Below are 26,885 nucleotides of genomic sequence, written 5' to 3'. Positions count from 1 at the left end.
TCACTAAATATTGTTAAGATGTTAATTCTCTCCTATTTGATGAATATATTCAATGCAATCCCAATTTTTTAGAAAAATACTTTTTTTAGATATCAACAGATATATAAAGTTTATATGAAAAGTCAAAAAACCTGAAATACTCAATACAAACTGAAAAACCATAAAGTTGGAGGATGCATACTACCTGATTTTAAGACTTACTATAAAGGCACAGTGTCAAGACAGTGTGGTATTGACTAAAGAATTCACACATAGTTCAATGGAACTAGTGGGTCCAGAAATAGGCCTCATACAAATGTAATCAACTGATCTTTGACAAAGGAGCAAAATGCAATTCAATAGCAAAGGAATAGTCTTTGCAATAAATGCAGTAAGTGGTGCTGCAACAATGGGATATCCTTCTGCACACACATAAAAAAATGAACCTGGACACACGAACCTCAGAGTTTCACAAAAAATCAACTTAAAATAGGACATAGATTTAAATACAAAACTACAAATATAGGAGCAAATTTAGATGACCTTGAATTTGGCCATAAGATTTCAGATACAACCACAAAAAGATTCTGTGAAAGCTTAGATGTTACTAAAATTAAAAACTTCAGCCCTGTGAAAGTCACTGTTAGGATAATTTTTAAAAAGTAATAGACTGGGAAAAAATTTGCAAGACATGCATCTGATAAAAGGCTTGTATCCAAAATATACAATAAACATTTAAGACTCAACAATAAGAAAACAATCACATTTGAAAGTTGGCAAAAGATTTAAATAGACACCTCATCAAAGAAGATACATAGATAGAAAATAAAGATGGTTAACATCATTTGTTACTAGAACATTGCAAATTAAAACAATTAGGAACCACTACTTATTTATTAGAATTGCTAAAATCTAAAAATCTGATAATACTTAATACTGAGAGGAATGCAGAGTAACAGGAACTTTCATTCTTTTCTGGTGGAAATGAAAAACCGTACAGATTCCTTGGAAGGCAACTTTTCAATTTCTTTCTTTCTTTTTTTTTTTTTTTTCTGGGACGGAGTCTCACTCTGTCACCCAGTCTGGAGTGCAGTGGCACAATCTTGGCTCACTGCAAGCTCTGCCTCCCAGGTTCATGCCATTCTCCTGCCTCAGCCTCCCGAGCTTTTCAATTTCTTATCAAGCTAAACATATAATTCAGCAATCATGCTCCTAGATTTTTACTAAACTGATTTGTTAATTTTTGCCCACAAAAATTCTATTTATATTTTTATAGATGCTTTATTCATAATTACCCCAAACTGGTAGCAATCAAGATGTTCCCCAAGAGGTGAACAGATAGTCTGTGATACATCCATATGGTGAGATAATATTCAATGATAAAAAGATATGAGCAATCAAACAATGAAAAAAATGAAAGAATCTTAAATGCAAATTTCTAAGTGAAATAAGCCAATCTGAAAAGGATACAGACTAATGATTCTGATTATGTGATATTCCACAAGAAAGAAACCTATCAGGGGTTGCCAAATGTTTGTGGGGAGTAAAGGAGGATGGAAGAATAATTGATGCACAAATGATTCTTCTGTCAATAAAACTATGTTGTATGATACTGTAATAGTGGATACATGGCATTATATATTTGTCAAAACCAACAGAACTTTACAGAAGAAATAGTAAACCTTAATGTATGCAAATTTAAAAAGAAACATATAGTATGTCTGGAGATCCCTGACACCAACTAAGCAAAAAAAATCTAACTGTATTTCACATGTGTGACACAACCTCACTGAAGTCAGTAGAGGAAGAAAATGTGCTAACCTAAGTTACTTTATATATGATATAAATGAATTTTATTTGTCTCATGAACACAGTACTTTAGTTGACAAAAATGTTTTTGTTAAGAGGTAACTTAGGTTACAAGTGCTCTGCTGAATGAATTGATTAATGCCATTATCTTGAGAGTAGGTTAGCTACCTAGGAAGTGAGTTCTTGATAAAAGGATTAGTTCAGCACTATTGCTATTTCTCTGTCACATTCATACATGCTGTCTTGCTCTTCTGCCTTCCACCATGGGATAACACAGGAGGAAGGTCCTTGTTACATGTAGGTTCCTCAACCTTGGATTTCCCAGTCTCAAGAACTGTAAGAAATAAGTCTCTGTTCTTTATAAATCACCCAGTCTAAGGTATGCTACATTAGCACAAAAAGGACTAAGACGCTATCTATCCATCTACCTTTATGTCTATATATCTATCTAATCTATCTGGCTATTATCTATCTATCTATCTATCTATCTATCTATCTATCTATCTATCTATCTATCTACCTATCTAACTATCCATCTATCATCTATCTGTTCCCACCTAAGCAGGTGAAAGTAAGCTACCTTATAAAGCAGAAGATAATATGCACATCAAAACACTCTCTTACCTAATAAAGACTGGTACATTAAAGGTAGTAGTATACTGCTTTTACATCTCAATGTTTATTTGCTCATTTGTTTTTCCCAACTGTGAACAAAATGTTATGCAAAAGCTATTATAATAGCAACTAGTATGCAGCTCCACCATCTTTAACTTAATTGGGGAGAGACATAAAGAAAAACCTTTGTTCTTAACATTCTTGCAAGAAGAAACAATATGCAGAGATTGTGTTTTTCTCTCTCTCTCTTTCTCTGTGTTTATGTATACGTTCATTAATCTATACTTATATACATTAAAATTCAGTTTTTTAAAATGAGTAGGAAAATGGGTGTTTCAGTCAACTAAATATTCTAATTAATTCAATATTTTATCCTGTGAGATGTTCAAAAGATCAAATATTTTTAAAAGTCATAATAATCCCATAGAATTACTGAGATAGTCCCTCTTTCTTCCTCATGTTTTGTCTAGGTCACCCCTACCAGACTGAACATGAATTTGATAATTTTTTTATCTTATTCACGCACAAGCTTAGATTTGATTCCTTATTTTATATTTATAAACTATTTTTGTCTTGCCTCTGACTTTTTTGTATCTGATTGAATTTTATTCTACTGTTTTATTTAAGCCCTTTCTTGCAATTACCATCATCCTGCACCAATATAGAAATTTCAGTGTGTTTACTTCTTCCTTGAGCTCACAATGAGATCTCCTGTTATAAGCTAATGGCTACAGGCATATTTTACTGTCATAATTTTCACAGAACCCATACATAAATAATCCAAACTAACCCTAAAATTATACCAAAAAATTAATGTGATTAGGATGATAATTCACAGTCACATAGTGTTTTGGAATCTTTGTGGTGAAAATAAATTGTTTGTTTAAAAATATTGACTTAGAAGTTGCACTCTATTATTGTGTAATGACTGAAACAAGAAGTAACATTTTTCAATATATCTCTATATAAGGAATATTCTCTGATATGGTTTGGCTGTGTCCCCACCCAAATCTCATCTTAAATTGTAACTGCCACACTTCCCACATGTCCTGGGAGGAACCGGGTGGGAGGTGATTGAATTATGGGGGTGGATCTTTCCTACGCTGTTCTCAAGACAGTGAATGAGTCTCATGATATTTGATAGTTTTAAAAATGTAAGTTTCTCTGCACAAGCTCTCTTTTGGCCTGCTGCCATCCACGTAAGATGTGACTTGCACCTCCTTGTCTTCTGCCATGATTGTGTGGCTTCCCCAGCCATGGGGAACTGTGAGTTCCCCATTATACCTCTTTCCTTTGTATATTGCCCAGTCTTCAGTATGTCTTTATCAACAGCATGAGACTAGACTAACACATTCTCATTTTGTGCGTTTCAGAGAAAAAATAATAAGGCAAGAAATTCCATTTTTGAAAATTATTATTGCTTAAACTTTAGATAAATGGGAATTGACTGTGTTTGTTTACCCTAATATGGACTAGGTGCTGGCAAATTACAACTGCAGTTTTATTTCTGCAGCCTCAAATTTAATGTTTTATTTTGTCAGATGTGGCTAGGTGAACAATTTCTGCCCCCGCCAAAAAAAAAAAAAAGACTAAAATAGTGAGCCTTTAAAAATCCTATTTCTCTTCTAGACTTGGATCCCTAAGTACCAGTCAAGGAAAATATCTAATTTCTTCAAGGAAAAAGAGTTCATATTTCTTTTGAAACATATCATGTTGCCATAGTTACCAAATGCTCTCATTTTATTTCCTAACAATAATATCACCATCTAGATACACATAGCTTACAAAAGTAAATGTTTTATTGTGGAATTTTATAAGGACACAGGATCTGCTTCCAATGACTTTTAAAAAATTAAAATGGAAGGATTCTTTCTAATAAATACACCTGAGTTGAAATTAAATGTTTTCTGAGCAAGAGCATAGGAGAAAAGGAGGAGCAGAGAGAAATTGAAAAAGACACATACAGTTTTAACATTTCAAAGGTGAAGGTGATTTAAATTAGGATTTGGGCATGGTCGTTCTTCTCCACCCCACTGTATATAAACATTCTCATATGGGTTGCCATGTCTCCAGGAGTGATACCATCATCTGGACAGGCCATTAGAAATTAAAACATACTTACACATATACACATGCACATCTTAGAATAAGAAAAATTATAAACCAGCTTATTTCTATTTGTCTTGCCAAATATAAACTTTAGGGACAAAATTTTAAACAAAGCAGCAACTATGAAAATAAATAATGAGATCCCTGTGTACAGAACTATGTAGTTGGGGTTTACATATTTGAAATCAAGCTCCAAGTAGAAAGGAATCAGTTTTCTCTGTCTTTCTTTTCTCTTACTTTTTAAGAAGCTATCACAAGAATTTTATTTACAGGAATTTAAGGTGGAAACATATACCTTTTGGGGAGTAAATCATTACTAAAAACATAATTAATGTGGTCATTTTGAACAATATTATCAAATAGTTACCTCAATGAACCATAAAAATCATCAAATACGTACATGATTTGAAAAATCTTGAAAACTAAGAAAGTTGAAATATGTAAAAAGTAAATTTCATAGTCTACCTTTATAGATAAAACATCAATAGCTAATATTAAACTATAAGCATTATTATTAAAATATAAACGTTAATTGAAAATTTAAAATTAAATTTAAAAATTAATTAATTTATGTCTTCCTATTTCATACTTAAAAGGTTTCTTATTCTAGCCTAAATGGTGTATCACAAACTGCAAATTACAATACTTGATGTTTTAATGCACTATGTCTGTGGGTGGGGGGCAAGGGGAGAGAGGAAGAGCATTAGGACAAATACCTAATGCATGCGAGGCTTAAAACCTACATGACAGTTTGTTAGGTTCAGCAAACCACCACGGCACATGTATACCTATGTAACAAACCTGCATGTTTCTGCACACATATCCCAGAACTTAAAGTAAAACTTAAGAAAATAATAATAATAAAGAATGTGTTATTTAAATGTAATCTTTAGCATTTCAGTTTTGTTTACTGGAGTCATAATCTCAATATTATTTTTAAATATAGAGAATTCAAAATTATTTAACGTAAAGTATACTTCATTTTATTCATAAAGTTTTACCCATCATTTTTAAAATGAATGATTTAGGCAGAGCATTATGGCATTTGAGAAGAACTGGCCTTCATTGTAAGTTGACTGTAGGATTTATTGATACAAGCAAAAATGCATAAAACAGAAAAATTTTTCATAATTTTGTTTTTCAAAAACTTATATATGCGTATGTGTATGTGTGTATGTATATGTGTATATTTAAATATGTATCATGAACTTTAGAGAGATTTTTACATCCAGTATGGCTCTTAGGATAAAGGCCATGATTCCCATTTTATAAGTTTTCTCTTGATTAAAAAGCTAGTTTTGTGTGGTGGTGGGTGAGATGTTATATTGTTTACTTCTTCAAACTCTGCTGGCCTTCCTTAAACTTATTTTGGTTTATTATTGTTTGTATTTTTAATTGTATGCTTGGAGGGATCCTTTATCTTTCCAATCAGCCTTGTCCAGGTCTGAATCCCATCTCCTTTCACCTCCTTGAGAATTTTTATTCTCAAGAGGTCAATTTTTTTCTGTCTTCTTACTCTCATTTCCCACTAATGGAGGCTTATCTAATTATAAACAATAAAGAAATGATTTTGAAATTATCTTTTTACTTATACACCCAAACTGGTATCTGTAGATACTTTCTTATCTTTTGCTTACCCATTTCTGAAATGTTCCTATGCCTAAAGCCAGATGCTCTTTTTTTTTTTTTAATCTGCTGCAGTCTTTTTGGACAACTTAGTCCTCTTCCAGTTGCTTCACCTCTCACTCATAACTTGCTGACTCCAGAATCTATAACTCTTTAATTCTTTTCTGAGGTCCTGAGATACATATATACATATATATATAAAATATAAAATATATATATATACACTATGTTTTATTGAAACTTCCCAATTATTGCATGTCAGGTATTCTCACTTCACAGACCAGGAAACAGATACTTACAGAAGTTAAGTATTACAGCAGGTTTACTCAATTAGCACATGTCCAAGCTAGTATTTAATCCAAAACTTTTGATTTTTTTTCTATTATATACGCTTTCTTTCCATTTTCTTGAATTCCAGTTTTGTCTACCAGGGTAAAGTACATGATTGCTAAAGAAGGGAGGCTTTAGAATTTATCTCTGTCTATCTTTATTATTTTTTATTTTTTTGGAACCCACTTGCATGGATTTTTCAGATTCCAGAAATAATGCTTTGCAATGAATGAGGTAGTACTTTTAATTCTATATATTTTTGCCATAATGTCATGCACCCAGCCTGTGAAATAAATTGCACTGACCTGTGTCTTTAGTGACTGTCACTTAAAGTTTTTCCAAACCACCTTAAATGTTGAAGTTAATAAAATTGGTAATGCTCGACGTGGGGAAAAAAAAAACAACGAAAACCACTAAGATGTTCTACTTTGTGGTCTCTGCATGACATCTAGTGGTTGGAACTGGAAAATTTGAGGAAATTATGATTAGTATCAGGGAAAATACAATCTGTGTTAGTCTGGAGTCCTCATTCCTAACATCAAAAGAAACATGATGTAGATATCCTCTACTTCCAAAGAGGGTGGCCACTGGCGGGTAGGCCAGTGGCCTTTCTGTTCATTTCTTAATGAATTGAACAGAATTCATTAAGAATTCTTAATCTTCACACAGAAGATTAATCTTTCTTAATCATTTCTGTTTCTCAGTCTGTGTATCAGGGAATAACAATTTCTCTCTGTGTTAAGCAATCCGTGCTCACTGGGGCTTGTGAAACATTGGTCTGTAATCAGTACCTACTTTGATAGATATGAGTTGGATAATTATAAGATGCAAAAGTAAATAAACCCTTTGGTTTTCTTTCTTTATATGCAAGTATTAATGATAGTAAATCTATGACCCTATTATTCAAAATTGTATTTAGAAAAGCTTTTTATATACTCCAGTTTTGATTCTTCTAAAGAGGTTATAAAATCGAGTAACTGCTTAGCTTTGAGTCTTAGGGATGATATTGGGTGTAGGTCCTTGATAATCCAAGATTTAGGATCTGCCTACCAGAAATTTTAGTCAGCTTAGATAACTGACAATGGAAAATGGTACATGATATGTTCTAAATAAATGACACAGCCAATGTCGTAGGGATGCCGCAAAGGATGTGGAGTCCAAGAGGTCAGAGAAGGGATCACGAAGGAGGATGGATTTGAACTGAGCTGCAGTTGATAGATGGGCAGCTTAAGGTATTGTTAAGCAAACAGGCAACAGAGTGAGATTCCTGGGTGTTGGCTTTCCTTCAGTGTGACCTTGGACAAACTATCTAGTTGCTCCACATTTTACTTTCTTCGTTTGCATCACAGTATGTACACACATAGATACATAGCATCTATTTCTTGTGGTGAAGATCAGCATAATGTCTCAGTTGGCAAATTATCAGTTCTTTTTATTATAAATAAATTACAAATGCAAATGTTTAGGTCAAGTGTTATTCTCTGAAAATGCACAAAGAGAAATGAGCCAAGAGAAAAATAATAATAAATAAATATTATATTTCTGACACCAAGAAAAGTCCAAGAGAATTTAAAAAATAATTATAAATATTTTATGGTAATGTATTTCAAATATACATGCTTCAGATTCCAGGATTTATGTCATGGGGATGGATCAGGAGTCCTTGAAACCTGGCACTTATTAATAAATGTTGTTTCTAATTTTCTATCACTGCAAGGTACTCTTATAGACACCATGTGAACAAATCAAATGTTACATCTCTGGGATTATAGGCTCATAAAAAATCAACACCTAGGGCATAACTTGAATCACAGTAACTTTATGCATTTCAAATGGGATAAAGTCAGCCAAGAAGTGTTTAGGTCTGCAGTCAATTGCTCAAGATTATTGTATCAACCAACTCTGGAATTTACTTCTGGGATGAAGAGTAAGAAAAAAGTAAAATCACTCCACACAGGCTCAAAGGAGACCTTTGTTGAAGTGGGTTTCCCCATGGTCTTTGAAGTGGGTGAGGCCTAGTGCTTGTTAAATCCAGTGGCCTTGTGATGAATGAAGTATAAGAGAGATTGCTGACAGATTTGAAATCCCACAGTAGTTGTTTTGTGCTTTGCTTTGAGAAGGTTGGTGATAATTAAACTGCTTTTCCAGCTGAGTCTTTGTTCCTAACCCAAGTATCGTATTTAAAGAAGAGCCAAGCAGTACAGGCATTTTTTGATGATGACACTAAGCTGACCCTGACTTATCTTCTTCCATGTTTATTTCCCAAAACATACACATTGGTAGTTGAAGTTATTTCCTATGAAGTGACCAAGTGACTTGGGGCCTGTGTGTGTGTGTGTGTGTGTGTGTGTGTGTGTGTGCATATGTTTATGGATGTGCTTCAAGAGGGCTCAAACTTCACCTTCTCAGGATCATTTAGTTTCAATGTCATCTTTGCCTCTTCGTTATTTATCAGCAGGAGATAGCTGACCAAGCTCAGTACTGAACTCAAGCAATGCTGGCATGTCTACCCTTGATGTTTAACAGACCTGAACTAAACAAAGCATATTCAGTTTGAGTCATTTTAAATATTTGGTCACTTTTTAACTCCATGTAAACCTTCTGGTTAAACCTTATTTCAAATAGTAAAAGAATCATAGCTTGAATATAGTGCCTGACTTATGACAGTTTCTCAATAAATAGTTTTGATTTATAATCCTAAAAGTAGGAGTACATTTGCTGCTAGAGGACAAATAGACTTAAAAAGAATATGTAATATAACTTTACATCTGAAATAAATAATAACACTATCATAGAGTTTATCTCTTCGTTGCCTGCCTTTTTAGCTTCCTTATCCTTTTAATTTCTGCTTCTTTCTTTTTTTGTTTCTTATTTTTCTCGTAAATAGGTAGGACCAGATATATAAATATCCAGCACGGGCTACGTGCTGGAGATGTAATCAGCATTTTGAACGTCCTAACTACTCAAAACACGCTTTTAACACATGAGTAGAATTTGATATTTTAAACAGATTCAGTACTTTATTAAAATATTTTCATATCTTGATAACATGTAAAAAATCTACGTATTGCCAGTTTCTTTTTGTATCTGCTCCCCCTTTTTCTATTGTATTTGTATTGAAATGTTAATTTTAACACATAATATGTATATAAAAGTTTAAATCCCTAAAATTTTTAATAACATGTACTTTTTGAACATACCACAACTAGAGTTTCACAGCAAAGTTCCCTGTTTTATTAAAATCCACCAGGGGATGTTTTCAACTTGTGAAATAACCTAATTGCAATAAACCCGGGCTGAGCTAGTGCTTATGATTAGCATGTTGGCAATGATCAATTGATTAAGGTTATATTGATATGTCAAAAATGTGATGAGGGAAGAAAGGAAATTGCTGCTCCTCAGTGTTTGTAAGTGCCAAAACAGATATGTATTTTATATGTGAGAAAAGGGTTGATGTGAATTTGTCTAAACAGCAGGATGTGAAAAGTATTGTTTCTATAAGAAAAAATCATCCTGGATTCACTAGTATGCAGGAGAAAGCAACTTTATTCTTTTTTTCTCTGTCTCACTAAATAAAATCTCTAGCAGAACATACCACTCCTGATAATTACATGCTCAGCAATTGATGTTTTGACATTTCAAATGGTCCTTCTCATTCAGTACCAATACATAGTCCAATCCATTGTAAAAAGTCCAAATGACAAACATGTATCTGTTTAACGTTTCTTGTCTCCCCTAACTTTGGCTCACTCCAGTGTTAGGAGCCTGTAGTGGAGGGAGAAATGTGATGGCTTTGTTTCCTTCTCCTTACCTTACTTTCTCTTCTGCTACCTTGCCTAACAGATAGGGCCCAGGTAAGCTGATATTTGGAGTAGTGAACACAGGCTTATGCGTATGGTACACGAGAGATGGTGTTGGTACTCTCTGGACTTGGTGAATGAATGTTGAAAGTGGAATTGTCTTCCAGTAGGATGACAGTGAAGGTTACTCTTAGATTCTTTCTGGGGTCCTTTGGCCACTGTTTTTTGAAGCAAGCCATTGGACTTCACCTTGTCTCTTGCTCTTGCTGCAGCTGCATTTTCTCTCTTGATGGTAGTCTTGATCAAGATCCCTTTTACAATAACACAAGCCTAGCATGTTCTTAAATCTAGTCCTTGGGAAATCCATGCTTTTGCTTTGTCATTGTAAAACACATAGATCGCTGTATCCTTGTTCAGTAAGCTATGACATACTCGTATCTCCTGAAATCCTGCGCTTAAATCAAGGTCTCAAAGGCTTTGTTTTCTTTTGCTGTATGGTTATATGGGTTTGTGTGTGTGTGTGTGTGTGTGTGTGTGTGTGTGTGTGTGTGTGTGTGTGTGTGTGTTCTCCTGAAATTCCCCTCCTCACTTGACTTAAGCTAAAAGATAAACGCCTTCTTCCTTTCAGCCACAGATGGTGATGGATAAATTGAATGCCATTCACACTGTTCCCTTAAAATAAACTCTCTCCCTCCCCTCTCCCCTCTCATCCTTGTCCCTTTTTTTTATATAATGGGTAATGCATTAATGTCAGCAGAATAGTTCTGGGGCCATCATTTGGCAAGTACCACGTGGATGGTTTAGCAATTGTTTTTAGAATGCTGTGAATTTGGGTATATGTGAGTTTTGGGGAAAGTTTTGCAACTATATGTTTGTTAATTAAATGAGGACTACAATGTAACATAAAATTATGTTTCTGGAACATATTTTGGAAGCTATAAAGTCATCTGTATTTATTATCCACAGACATAATGTCATTGTTCAGGTCCTGCAACCTTCTTATAATCAACATACATGGGCCCAGGGATTTTATGTGTCTTCGCCTTCCTAGTTTCCATGGACAATCATTCCTCATACAAAAAGAAGGAATTACCCATGATTTAAGATCTTTTCAAAGTGATCCCCAATAATGACATCTGCATTATTTTAGCTTGGAAATATCAAAGCAACAAAGATACATACCTCTGCACAATTGGCTGCATGTTTTGAAAGATAATGTTCCACAGGCTAGTAATACATCTCTACAGGCTGAATTATGGAGAGGAGGTGGGAAAACGAAACGAAACTGAGATGATAAGTAGAATAGTAAAAAAAAAAAAAAAAAAAAAAAGAAAAGTAGTAAATTTCATAAGACAGGCACAAATGCTAAAGAGCTTGAGTTTCTTGTAAGAAATAGCAATGGAGCAACAACAGGAGGGAAAATATGTACCTTATATGCAAAAATATCTTCTTCCTAGATTTGAGAAACTAATAAAATTTTAATAGATTTTAAATGCAAAATCGTATTTATTACCAAGTGTGTTTTTCATAATACCCATTATTATTAAAATTTTATATAAAAGTGAGAAATGCCAGCTATTGAAATGTAAGCGTAATGTTTTTCAATTAAAATCTGTAATTCTTCCACCTAAGGTGCTGTTTTAGAATGCCTTTTTTCTTTCGAAATCTCTCTCACTCAGTAACTGGCTTATTTCTAAGACACTAAACACAATGATAAGGAGAGAATAATTGTTCTATGCCTGATTTTCTTTGAAAATTATGATGAATTTCAACAGAAACTATTGTAAAATTGATATGTTTGAGGATATTGAAGTATATGTAGTACTTTAATATGAATTATTTTGACATGTCACTTATTGGTAGTTATTCAAGCCTGGCATTTTCTGCTCTCAAATAAAATGAGGCATATGGATTAATTTGAACTGCAGCTAATATGTAATTCGTAAAAAAACTGTTCTGACTCAAAAGCCAATTAATGCATTTGCCTTACATATAACACTATTGAAAGACAAATGCAGCACTCTTCATGACGTTTTAATAGATTCTAAATTCCCAACATACACTAAGGTTAGAAATTTCTCAAAATACTGATTCTCAGTATAAATGCTACATATTGTTTCACTGTGCTTGCTTTGCATTAATATTTCTAAATCCTTAAAAGCAAAGGCAAATAAGCAGTAACATAGGATTTAGGGTCTTAGATATTTAAGGTTTCCCATACTTAGATTGAAAGAAGTAATATGTTTTTTAACAATGCAAATTATTTTTATTATTTTAGACTATGTCTTAGATTTTTATACATATTAGTATGTTAACATATAATTTAAAAGATATTGTAAGGTAGGAAAATTGTATGGGCAAGGCTAGAAGAAATGTATAATAGTGAATGAGGTCCCTTAGGGCTAAAAAAATCAAAAAGCCATTGGCACCCATGGGCCTAAAGGGACAAAGAGAGAGACTGATTAGTAGCACACATAGAAAATAGCCATAGTCAGAGCTGCTTGACAGGGGCTGCAACATTCAGTGGATGGATGTGGAGAATAAGTGGTAACTCAGCAGAGAGAGCAAAGGGGAGAAATGTTCAAACTTATTGTCTATTTGCAGAAGACATTGTCTTATACATTGATATGGTTTGCCTGTGTCTCCACCAAAATCTCATCTTGAATTGTAGCTCCCACAATTCCCACATGTTGTGGGAGGAACCCCAGTGGGAGATAATTGAATCATGAGGGCAGTTTCCTCCACACTGTTTTCATGGTATTGAATAAGTCTCACGAGATCTGATGGTTTTATAAGGGGAAACCCCTTTCCCTTGGCTCTCATTCCCTCTTTGCCTGTTGCCATGTCAGATGTGCCTTTCACCTTCTGCCATGATTGTGAGGCCTTCCAAACCACGTGGAACTGTGAGTCCACTGAATCTCTTTTTCTTTGTAAATTACCCAGTCTCAGGTATATCTTTATCAGCAGCATGAAAACGAACTAATATAGTAAATTGGTACCGAGGTAGTGGGGCACTGCTATAAAGATACCCTAAAACGTGGGAACAACTTTGGAACTGGGTAACAGGCAGAAGCTGAAACAGTTTGAAGGGCTCGGGCTCAGAAGAAGAGAGGAAGATGTGAGAAATTTTGGAACTTCCTAGAAACTTGTTGAATGGCTTTGACCTAAATGCTGACAATGATATGGACAATGAAATCCAGGTGGAAGTGGTCTCAGATGGAGATGAGAAACTTGTTGGAAACCGGAATAAAGGTGACTCTTGCTATGCTTTGTTTGTTTGTTTGTTTGTTTGTTTGTTTGTTTTTGAGACGGAGTACTCAGGCTGGAGTGCAGTGGCAGGATCTCAGCTCACTTCAAGCTCTGCCTCCCGGGTTCACACCATTCTCCTGCCTCAGCCTCCCGTGTAGCTGGGATTACAGGCACCCGCCACCACACCTGGCTAATTTTTTATATTTTTAGTAGAGACGGGTTTTCACCGTGTTAGCCAGGATGGTCTCGATCTCCTGACCTTGTGATCCACCTGCCTTGGCCTCCCAAAGTGCTGGGATTACAGGCTTGAGCCACCGCACCTGGCCAGACTCTTGCTATGTTTTAGCAAAGAGACTGGTGGCATTTCGCCCTTGCCCTAGAGATTTGTGGAATTGTGAACTTGAGGGAAATGATTTAAGGTATGTAGCAGAACAAATTTCAAAGCAGCAAAGCATTCAAGAGGTGACTGGGTGCTGTTAAAAGCATTCAGTTTTAAAAGGAAAACAGAAAAGTTCAGAAAATTTGCAGCCTGAGGTGATAGAAAAGAAAAACCCAGATTCTGAGGAGAAATTCAAGCTGGCTGCCGAAATTTGCATAAGTAACAAAGAGCCAAATGTTAGTAGCCAAAACAATGGGGAAAATGTCTCCAGGGTACATCAGAGACCTTTGTGGCAACCCCTCCCATCACAGGCCCAGAAACTTAGGAGAAAAAAAAAATGGTTTCATGGGCTGGACCCAGGGCCCCCTTGCTGTGTGCAGCCTAGGGACTTGGTGTCCTACATCCTAGCCGCTCTAGCCATGTCTAAGAGGGGCCAAGGTACAGCTTGGGCCATGGCTTCAGAGGGTCCAAGCCCCAACCCTTGGCAGCTTCCATGTGGCATTGAGCCTGCAGGTATACAGAAGTGAAGAATTGAGGTGTGGGAAGCTCCGCCTAGATTTCAGAAGATGTATGGAAATACCTGGATGTCCAGGTGGAAGTTTGCTACAGGGGCAGGGCCCTCATGGAGAATCTCTGCTACGGCAATGTGGAAGGGAAATGTGGGGTTGGAGCCCCCACACAGTGTCCTCACTGGGGCATTTCCTAGCAGGGGAGCCTACTTCTTGCATCAGTGTAATCTGGATGTGAGACATGGAGTCAAAGGAGATCATTCTGGAGCTTTAAGATTTGACTACCGTGCTGGATTTTGGACTTGCACGGGTTTTTTTATCCCTTTTTTTGGCCAGTTTCTCCCATTTGGAATGGCTGTATTTATCCAATGCCTGTACCCCCATTTTATCTAGGAAGTAACTAATTTGGTTTTGATTTTCCAGGCTCATAGGCAGAAGGGACTTGCCTTGTCTCAGATGAGACTTTGAACTGTGGACTTTTAAGTTATTGCTGAAATGAGTTAAGACTTTGGGGGACTGTTGGGAAGGCATGATTGTTTTTGAAATGTAAGGATATGAGATTTGGGAGGGGCCAGGGCCCCTGCAATGATATGGTTTGTCTGTGTCCCCACCCAAATCTCATCTTGAACTGTAGCTCCCAAAATTCACACGTGTTGTGGGAGGGACCCAGTGGGAGATAATTGAATCATGGGGGGCAGTTTCCTCCATATTGTTCTCATAGTAGTGAGTAAGTCTTACAAGATCTGATGGTTTCATAAGGGAAACCCCTTCCACTTGGTTCTCATTCCCTCTTTGCCTGCCGCCATGTGGGATGTGTCTTTCACCTTCCACCATAATTATGAGGTCTTCCTAACCACGTGGAACTGTGAGTCCATTGAACTTCTTTTTCTTCGTAAATTACCCATTTGTAGGTATGTCTTTATCAGTAGCATGAAAACAGACTAATATGTATATAGATTATACTAAAGAATCCACAAATGTTATTAAAACTAAGAAATTAGTTCAACAAGATTGCAGGACAAAAGATCAATATGTCCATGAACTAAGGCATTTGCATCAATAAGAAAATATTAGTATTTAGAGTGTATTAGTACTTTCCAATTTTATTTACATATTTGAAGTAATCCCTGTCAAAATCTCAGATGGTTTCTTTACAGAAATTGACAAGCTAATCCTTAATTTTATATGAAAATTTGAGCGATCCAGAAGAGCCAAAATGATCTGGAAAAAGAACAAATTTGGTAGAATCACTATTCCTGATTTCAAAACTTACCACAACACTACAATAATTAGACAATGCTGTACTTATTTAATGGCATATATTTGAGAATCCAGATATAAAACTTCACATTTATGGTCAATTAATTTTCAACATAGGTGCTGCAACAATTCAACAAGGGAAAGAATAGTGTTTTCAGCAAGGCTGGGACAACTGAAAATCCACGTGCAAAAGAACGAAATTGGACAACTGTTTTATACTGTACACAAAAATTAACTCAATATAGATCAGAGACTTAAATGTAACAACTAATCCTATCGCATTACAAGAGGAAATGGGTGCACAATTTTTGTGATCTAGAATTGAGCAGTTGCTACTATTCTCACCCCAGAATAACTTAACATTCACAAATTATTTAAAATGTGAGTATTTTTAACAACAAAAAGCACTGCTTTGTTCTATCAACAAATGTCACTTATGTTTGTAATTTGTGACACTTATTCATATAATCCTGTAGCTATATATTTTGAACATGTTTAATATTAGTACATTTAGTTATGATAATTCTGAAAACTATTTCAGATATAATAAGGATAGAGGTATTCATTGCTATTGTGTGGTTGACTTTCTTTTTGTCTTGTTTCAACAACTGCATATGCAAAGCCTTTAAAGAAATCTATAAATGAATGTTGTGGACTTAGTAAGAAATCAGAAAAGTGAACAAATTATCTATTAAAATGGTCCCGTTATCTAAGTTGGAATACATTCCTTCATTATGAAGGCTCTTAAGTGCTATCATTTTAAACTCATTTACATGACCTCTTCTTCCTTTTCAGTGACAGCTAAAATCCACTTAAATTTAATCTCCACTTGTGACTCTTTCTGAATCCATTGGAAGAGCTCCACATCATTTCCTGTACCAGCGAACAAGATGAACAAGCTGCATCTGATCCATGAATCTCAATTTCTGGGACACATGCCCCCACCCAGTCTAAAGGCCCATGAGAAAAGACTGGGTCTTGAAATTTATCAATGACACTGGAAAGAGAAACATTCTCTTTCTCAAATTGGTTATGCTGGTTTTTTTTCCCCTTCTACCAATGAATTATTCATTTTTCAGAGGTCATTTCTGCTAGTTCCATTTCTACACATTTGTATGCACACACACAAATTTATTATATAATTTTCTGCTTAAAGATTACTTAGGTTCTTGCTGTGTTTTGCTATCAGTGAATAATACTTTGATTCACACACGGAAGTTCATGTTTTTACACATGTTTAAGAATCCTTATAGAATAACATGCTAGAAGTATAAATTTGGGGGCAAATAACAAATCTGACATTAATTTTAATGAGTAATGCTAAACTATCCCTTTTCCAGGAGAAGCTTTAACGATCTACAATTCCACAATAACTTCAAAGAGTGTGAATTTTTCTACGGCCTAGACAATACTGGGTATTAGGTCGTTCAGTGTTGTCAATCTAATGAATAAAAAAAAGTTATAATGTTGCATTAATTTTCATGAGTGTTTGATTTGGAATATTTTTACATATTTGATAGGTCATTCATTTGTTTTCTTCATACATTTTATGTCTATTTGTTTTGCGTTGAGTATTTTTTATATACTGGTGATATTGATATATTCTCTCACATATTTTACAAAGCTTTTAGCTCTGTATATCTTTCTGACATTTAGTACGACATTAATACATGTATTTATAAAGCTATTTTTCCAGTGTATGTTATGGATTTTACGTTGTTCTAATATTTTTTCAGTTTATTATCTTTAATTATCTTGAAATGTATTACAATTTCTTGAATTTTTTATATTAGTAGTTCTCATATTTTAGGGTGCATAGGAATTACCCAGGATGCTTATTACAGCAAAAATCACTGGGTACAGCAGGTCTGTGATAGAGCCTGAGACAATGCATTTTTTTTTTTTTTTTTGAGACAGAGTCTTGCTCTGTCGCCCAGGCCGGAGTGCAGCGGCGCGGTCTCGGCTCACTGCAAGCTCCGCCTCCCAGGTTCACGCCATTCTCCCGCCTCAGCCTCCTGAGTAGCTGGGATTACAGGCGCCCGCCACCACACCCAGCTAATATTTTTTTGAATTTTTGGTAGAGACGGGGTTTCACTGTGTTAGCCAGGATAGTCTCAATCTCCTGACCTTGTGATCCGCCCACCTCAGCCTCCCAAAGTGCTGGGATTACAGGCGTGAGCCTGGACAATGCATTTCTAATAAGTCTAGAACCTGCAGCTGCTGCTGGCTTAGGGCCACGCTTTGAAAACTATGTTTTCGTATAGTAATTATTTAATCTACAAATATTGAGTGTCATCTTCAGAGTTAGCTAGGATTATAGTATTTTATAGAAAAATATAAAGGAATGATAGCAGGTATCCCTGTTTTATTATTCATTATAATAAAAATTTTTCCACTATTTTATTATGTATTATTGCAGTAGGGCTCCAATGGTGTGAATCTTTCTCCTTTGCTAAGTATATTAAAATGTTTGTTTTTGTCTCTCTTAAGTATGTTTATAGTAGGTTTCTAACTGTGGCTTATAGTAATAGAGTTAAAATTTCTTATTTTTTAGTTTAAGGGGTTTGTTTTTTTATTGGCAATGAATGCAACATTTTATCAAATTATTTTGAAATTTAATAATACGATTGCCTTATTTTTTCAATCTTTTCATGTGATGAAGTATATCAATAGATTTAATAATGTTGAGACATACTTGTATAATGGAAGTAATCTTACTCAGTTGTGATACTCAATATTATTCTGGTGTTTAATTTATATTTGATTCTGTTTAGTTCAAAACTGCAAAGAATCTGAGATGTTACTTTGCAAGATCAAAAATTAGTATGTGAGAGCTATGTACGTACATATATATATATATAGCTCTCATTACTTGAGAATCTGTAATTTTAATATGTGTATTAAAATGTATGATTTAAATTCCCCACGGACACACTGCATCCTTGGCTTTTACAGAGATGTTAAAAATGAATTAATCTTATGGCATTCACCTAGTGTTATTCAAGCCAGCATAAACGAAACTTCCCAATAAAAATATCTTCCTGCTAGAAAAAGAGGTCTCTGTTTCCTTTTCTCAAAATATTTGAGCCTTGTTGAATATAATACATGTTGTATATTGAAATGAACTTTATTGTATAGTTTTGTTCATCTTGGACATCTTGTACACGTAGTTTTTTATAGTTATAAATTCACGTAGTTATAAATTCAGCAAACTAATGCAAGAACAGAAGACAAAATATCACAAGTTCTCAATTATGACTGGGAGCTAAATTATGAGAACACATGGACATATAGAGGGGAACAACAAACACTGGAGCCTATCAGAGGGTGGAGGGTTGGATGAGAGAGAGGATCAGGAAAAACAACTAATGGGTACAAGGCTAAATACCTGTATGACAAAATAATCTGTACAACAAACTCCCATAACATGAGTTTACCTATATAATAAATCTGCATATGTACCCCTGAACTTAAAATAAAAGTTAAAAATAAAAATAAAGGACCAAAAACCATCTTAAAGCAGGCACAATATATAAGCATTCCATATGGAAAATCCCAATATACATTATAAATATTTTCCTCCTCCAATAATAATGAATAAAATACAAATTTAAACAACATTGTGATGCCATTTCTCATCTATAAAAATAGAAAAAAACCTCGAAAGTTTAACAACATACCCTGTGGGTAAAATTATACCGAAATAGACATTTTTGCACATGGTTGGTGAGAATATGAAATAACAAAATCTTTGTGAAGGGGACTATAACATCATCTCGAAAAATTGCACATACATTTATGCCTTTACCTGACATTACCATGAAATATATCCCATATACAACCTATTAATAATTCACAGTGACATATGATCAAGACTATTTATCATGATTTCATTTGTAAACATAAGACATTGGAAATAATTCAAAGGTCCATCAGCAGTGGAGTTGTTAAATATTTTCTGCTACATGGAGGAATATAAAAACAAATGAGGCAGAATTTCTTGATACAAATATGCAGTAACCTCCAGGACATATTCTTAGGTAATATAAAAGAACCAAGATGGAAATATCATCTCTGTTATAATAAATCTCAATAATTTGAGACACAGGACCTTGTGGGGCCTAACTAAGTAATCTGGTCTCCTATCTTTTACATAAACATCTGTTTATGTTTCTCAAGAGAAACATATTTTTTGAATTGAGTCCATGTACTGTAGAGCAGACACCTTGAAAATGCAATATATTGCAACATTATACTGGATTTCCCTCCATCACATTTTCCCTATTTCCATTTTCTAACTTTCTGTGTTTTCCTCATAAGTAACCAGCCCACACCTAAGACCTTATCTCAGCCTCTACTTTTGATGGCACCCAAGTGAAGACACCAAACAATAACAAAAATCCCATAAGTTCTGGTACATTTCTCCATGGTAGCTACTATATTTATGTGCACAGTAAATAATTCATTGATCAGGGATGCTTTTAAATCATTTCAAATCTGTGATAGTCCTCAATGGGACCAAAACATATGATTCGGTAAGATCAAAAGTGTCACTACTACAGATTTTTGCGTGAAACAAGCCTTAATATTCTTATTTTACATTCCAATTTTGTCTTACCTTCACAGAAGATTATTAAATGTTGTAATAGTAAAACTCCCAATGTACTAGCAGATATCATTTGCATTTTTTAAATGTAAATAATAATTGGCTGAAGATTTTGAATGACGTATGAGCAAATACATCTGGATGAAATTTAAACTAGTTATTTTTCAGCTTACTATTTGATTTTAGTGTGCTGCTTTTTTCAATGTTGTTTTACAACTTCATTTTGGCCCTCAGTAATTTATACAATAAACTCAGGCACAAGGAATTAGGCAATAATGCAAAGTATATACAATATGCAATAATATACTGGGACATATCTTAAAAAGAAATTAGCCTCCCCAATTTACAGATGAAAATCCATGATCTAGAACATATGTCATGCCTACAATCATGTAGTTGGTATTTGAATAGACTCAATTTATGTCTTTCAAAAAAACTCCAAACTCTTTTCATTATAATTAAATTTCCAAAAATGTTAACTACATAATAATTTGCATATAATATTGCTTGTTTATTGAAAAAAATATGAGCAGAGTTTAGCATAAGATGACTGCATTTGAGGATTTTTTTTACAAATGATTATTTTTCTCCTGATTCATAGTTTGTTCTCATTTACCTCATTTCTTCTTAATCACCTTAACTACAGAAATGCTTCTTTTATTAAAAAAGTTTTTGATAATCTTTATTCACTTTTTCTGTGTTAGTGTTAGCAGGAATTAACTGTATATTTCTTACCATGGAAATTAATCAAATTTTTAGTCTGGACTGTTGGTAGATTTCATTTCTCATAATGAGATGTACCCAGAGTTTCAGTATTGTGTACCATCAAATAGGGATTTTATTTATTCATCATTTTCATTATGAGTAATCTTCATGCTCAATATTTTAGTCATCTGAATAAATAGCAAATTTATACTGTACAATGTCCTGAAAATGAGGTTAGTCTATGTATAAGTCAAGTGAAACGATTTTCTCTCATCTCAACTGAATTTGTGAAATAATAAATAATGTAAGAGGGAAAAGATTGGCTGCTGAAAATCAATTCCACTATCTAAAGTATATCAATAAGTTGACGATATGGAGAAACTGTAATAAGGCAAGTCATCGCAGAAGTGGGGAAAAAACTGCAGTAAGTTGCAAGTTAGAATTTTATTTTATATAATATTACCACATCACAGTTGGTCAAAAGATCATGATCCAAGTCAAACTTTCTAAAGTAAGTTGTGGATCTCCAGGAAGCATTGTTATAAATAAACTTACCAAGTAAGATTTGAGGAGTCTTTAAAGATTCAGTATAAACCGTCTTTAATTTTGTGTCTGAGTAGCACCTCAAATTGTAATTTTATGACATATTTTTATTACAGTGACTCTCAAATAAAAAATAAAATACATCATAATATTCTTAATGAAAAAGTACTTTCATTATGTGATATTATCAAAATAACTTAAGAGAAAAAATCAGTATTTTGTCTCAAGGCAAAAATCTATGTTGTTTAACTTTTAAATTTCTATCTATGACAATGGCTCTTCTCAAGATTCAGTGTAAAAATAGATATAAATGTCTCAACAGGAGATTAAAATTACCTACATTTAGTAGAGTTAAAACTTTCAATGCCAAAGTCAGAGGCAGATTACATTCAGTTTATATCAAAATTCTTACGTTTGTTCTGGCAAGGGCATTAGACGCTTTTGTTTTGTTTTGTTTTAAAATCATATGTATGACTTTGAACCTTAGTTCACCTGTTAATTGTAAATGAAACTGGCTGCATAATTTGTGAGACACAGTGCAAAATGACCATGCAATGCCCCTTGTTGAAATACTGTTAAAAATTTCAAGATGACAACAGCAAAGCAGTAACCATTTGTGGAGCCCTTTTCAGCATGAAGCCCCATGAGACCACACAGGTTTCACACTTGTGAATCAGTCCTAATTGTGTAATTTCTGGTACATTATTTAACTTTTGTAGATTTAGTTTACTGTTGTATATTTAAGACAGTTGATAAGATGAATTTATTGAGATGCTATGAAGAAAAATGGATTCCATGTAAATCACCTGGGCCACATGTGGCCTATGTGCTATGGTTTGCACAAGCTTGATATAATACATGACTTTTGTGTCTGGCTTCTCTCACTTAGCATAACGTTTTTGTCCAAAGTGTTGTATGTATCAGTAGATCTTCCTTTTTCTTACTGGATTTACAGGATTTATTAATAATCTGTGATATGATTCTTAATAATCTACGATATTATATCATCAGTACATTTTACTTCTACTAGGTTGATTCCAGTTTGTGGCTATTACAAATAGTATTCTGTCAACATTCACGTGTGTGTGTGTGTGTGTGTGTGTGTATATATATGTAAATGTGTGTATTGGTAAATATGTAATTCATTTCCCTTAGGTATATAGAGAATCTAAGAGTAGAACTGCTAGGGCAGAGTATATGCATCTATTGATAAACATATATTACCAAAGAATTTTCCAATGTAATAATATCAATTTACATTCCCATCAACATTGTATGAGAGTTCAAGTTGCTCCAGATCGCCATCAGTTTTGTTATTATTTATCTTTTGAAAAATGAGTTAGTCATTCTAGCAAAAGCGTGGAGACATCTAATTGTGGTTTAAATTTGTATTCTCAGGATATCTCACAGAGTAGAAAGTACTTTCATATGTTGATTAGCCAACTGAATATTCTTTTTTTGTGAGGTTTCTGATAAATTCTTTTTGACAATTTTTTTACATTGATGTCTTTGTCTTAATAATTTCAAAGTTTGGTACATATTCTAGATGTGAATTTCTCTTTTTTTTCAGCCTGATAGCAAACTTTTAAACAAAATTAATTAATTTATTTATTTATTATTTTATTTTATTTTTTTAAGATGGAGTCTTGCTCTGTCGCCCAGGCTGGAGTGCAGTGGCGTGATCTCAGCTCACTGCAAGCTCGACCTCCCAGGTTCAGGCCATTCTCCTGCCTCATCCTCCTGAGTCCTGAGTAGCTGGGACTACAGGCGCCCGCCACCATGCCCAGCTAATTTGTTTTTGTATTTTTAATTGACACATTGTATATGCACTTATGTATGAAGTACAGTTTTAAATTTTGACGCATATCTATGTTGTATAATAATCTAATTAGAGTAGTTACTGTATCCATCACCTCACGCATGCATCATTTCTTTGTGGTAAAAACATTTAAAAATCCCTCTTCTAACTATTTTGTAATAAACAATATTTTACTGTTAACCATAGTTAACCTACTGTGCAAAAGATTATGAGAAATTATTCCTTCTATCTAATTGTAACTCTGTTCCCACTGACCAACGTCTCCCCATCCTTACATCTCCACTCCCCTGTCCAGTATCTGGTAATCACTGTTCTACTCTCTACTTCTATGATATATATTTAGATTCCACGTCGTGAAATCATGCAGGATTTGTCTTTCTGTTCCTGGCTTATTTCATTTAACAGACATTTCTCCAAGTTCCAAGTTCATCTATTTGTCACAAATGACAGGATTTCCTTGTTTTTTATAACTGAATAATATTCCATTATATGTGTGTGTGTTTGATTGTGTGTGTGTTTTTGTGTGTGTATACACACAATACGTTTATTTTTTATGAATTCATTAATTGTTGGTCACTTAGGTTGATTTTTATCTTTGCTATTCTAAACTGTGCTGCAGTAAACATGTGACTGCAGATATCTATTCAATATACTTATTTTACTTCCTCTAGATATATACCCATGGTAGAATTGCTTTTAATTTTTTGAGGAACCTTCATATTTCCAAAATGGTTGTGCTGGTTTAGAATCCCACCAGTAGTATGTAAATATTCCCTTTTCTCCTTATTCTTACCAACACTTGTTTTATTTTGTCTTTTTGGTAATAGCCATTCTAAAGAGAATAAGGTGGTAACTCATTGTGGTTTTGATTTGCATTTCTCTGATGACTAGAGATATTGAACATTATTAAATATACCTGCCGGCTATTTATAATCTTCATTTGATAATGGCTATTAAAATCTATTGCTTATTTTTAATTGGTTTATTTTTTTCCGTTGAGTCAATTCCTTATATAGTCTGGATATTAATCACTTGTCAGATGTGTAGTTTACAAATATATTATCCAATTCTGTAGTTTGTATATTCACTCTGTTAATAGTTTCCTTTGCTGTGTGAAAGCTTTTTAGTTTGATTTAATCTTGTCTATTTTTGCTTTTGCAACCTGTGCTATTGAGGTATTATTTTTAAAATCTTTCCGCAGCCCAATGTCCTGAAGCATTTCCCCAGTTTTCTTGTAGTTTAATAGTTTCAGGTTTTACATTTAAATATTTAACATATTTTGAGTTGATTTTCATACATGGTGAAAGTTAGAGGTCTAGTGTCATTCTTTGACGTATGGATATCAAATTTTCCTAGCCACGGCTTTTTGCCCTCGCCCCCGCGGCTTTTTGCCGCTTTTTGCTCCCGCCGCCGCGGCTTTTTGCTCCCGCCGCCGCGGCTTTTTGCATCTTTTTGCCCCCACCGCCGCGGCTTTTTGCCGCCGCCGCCGCGCCTTTTGCGGACGCGGCTTTTTACCCCCACCGCCGCGGCTTTTTGCCCCCGCCGCCGCGCCTTTTGCGGACGCGGCTTTTTACCCCCACCGCCGCGGCTTTTTGCCCCCGCCGCCGCGCCTTTTGCGGACGCGGCTTTTTACCCCCACCGCCGCGGCTTTTTGCCCCCGCCGCCGCGGCTTTTTGCTTTACTTATGTATCTAAACATAGAAAAGGTACAGTAAAAATATAATATAAAAGGTAAAATAAGGCCAGGCATGGTGGCTCTCACCAGTAATCCCAGCATTTCAGGAGGCTGAGGCGGGCAGATCACCTGAGGTCAGGAGTTCGAGACCAGCCTGGCTAACATGGCGAAACCCCATCTCTACTAAAAATACAAATATTAGCCGGGAGTGGTGGTGCGCCCCAGTAATCCCAGCTGCTTGGGAGGCTGAGGCAGGTTTGTGTATGTTTGATTAAAAACATTTTTACAGGAAAAAAATGTATGTATTATTTTAAATTGTTTTAATAATTTGAACTCCTATTTTAGATTTAGGGGATACATGTGCTGGTTTGTTACCTTGGTATATTGTGTGACGCTGAGGTTTGGAGTATGATTGATCCTGTCAGCAAGGTAGTGAGCATAGTATCCAGTAGGCAGTTTTTCCACCCCTGCCTCCTTCTCTTCCTCCCCCATCAAGTAGTTCCCAGTGTCTATTGGTCCCTTCTTTATATCCACGTGTAGCCAGTGTTTAGCTCCCATTTATACCTGAAAACATGTGGTATTTGATTTTCTGATCCTGCATTAATTCACTTAGGATAATGGCCTCCAGCTGTATCCATGGAAAGGGCATGATTTCCATATTTATGGCTGTGTAGTATTCCATGATGTGTATATGTACCATATTTTCTTTATCCAGTCTACCAATGATGGGCACCTAGGTTGATTCCACAGCTTTGCTATTGTGAATAGTGCTGCAATAAATATATGAGTGCATGTGTCTTTTTGATGGACAAATCCCAGTAATGGGATAGCTGGGTGAAGTTGTAGATCTGTTCTAAGTCCTTTGAGAAATCTCCAGATTGCTTTGCAGAGTGGCTGAACTAATTTACATTCCCATCAACAGTGTATAAGTGTTCCCTTTTCTCTGCAGCCTTGCCAGCATCTGTTGCTTTTTGACTTTTTAGTAATAGCTTTGCTGACTGGTGTGAGATGGTATCTCATTGTGCTTTTTATTTGCATTTCTCTGGTTAGTGATGTTGAGTATTTTTTCATATGCTTCTTGGCCACTTGTATTTCTTTCTTTTGAGAAGGGTCTGTTCATGTGTTTTGCCCACTTTTTAATGGGATTATTTTTTGCTTATAGTATTATTTAAGTTTCTTATACATTCTGAATATTAGACCTTTGTTGGGTGCATAGTTTGCAAATAAGGAAAATTTCTTTTAAAACATGAGTTGTTCAAAAGAATACACAGTGAAAAATTCATCTTTCTTCCACTCCCGAACCGCCACCTTCCCAGTGGAAACCACTGTTATCCATGATAGTGGGTTGAATGTGTCCCCCAAATACATGTGTTCAATCCTAACCCCTGGTACCTGTGAATGTTTCCTTATTTGGAAATCAGACCTTTATAGATGTAATTAACCTAAGGATCTCATGATGAGATTATGCTGGGTTTAGGGAGGGCCCTGCATCCAATGACTGGTATTTTAAGAGAAAGGTTTAAGAAAGAGAGCGATTTAAGACACTGAGAGACCTAGGGAAGAAAGCCACATAATGATGGAAGCACAGATTGCAGTTGTGCTGACACAAGCTAAGGAGTGCCAGGAGCCAACAGAAGCTTGAAAAGGAAAGGAAGGTTTCTCCTCTAGAGCCATGGCAAGAGTACAACCTGCGGACCCTAGATTTCAGAAGTCCTGCTTCCACAATGGCAGGAGAATAAATTTTTCTTATTTGAAACCACCACATGTGTAGTAATTTGTTACAGCAGCCCTAGAAATCTAATATATCCATTTATTGCATATCTTTTCAGAGATAATCTACTTTAATAAAAATATTTTAAATGGACTTTTAAAC

Source organism: Gorilla gorilla, chromosome 15 (genome assembly GCF_029281585.2).
Source record: "Gorilla gorilla gorilla isolate KB3781 chromosome 15, NHGRI_mGorGor1-v2.1_pri, whole genome shotgun sequence".
Taxonomy (NCBI): Eukaryota; Metazoa; Chordata; class Mammalia; order Primates; family Hominidae; genus Gorilla; species Gorilla gorilla.
Note: the sequence above shows the minus strand (reverse complement) of the source record.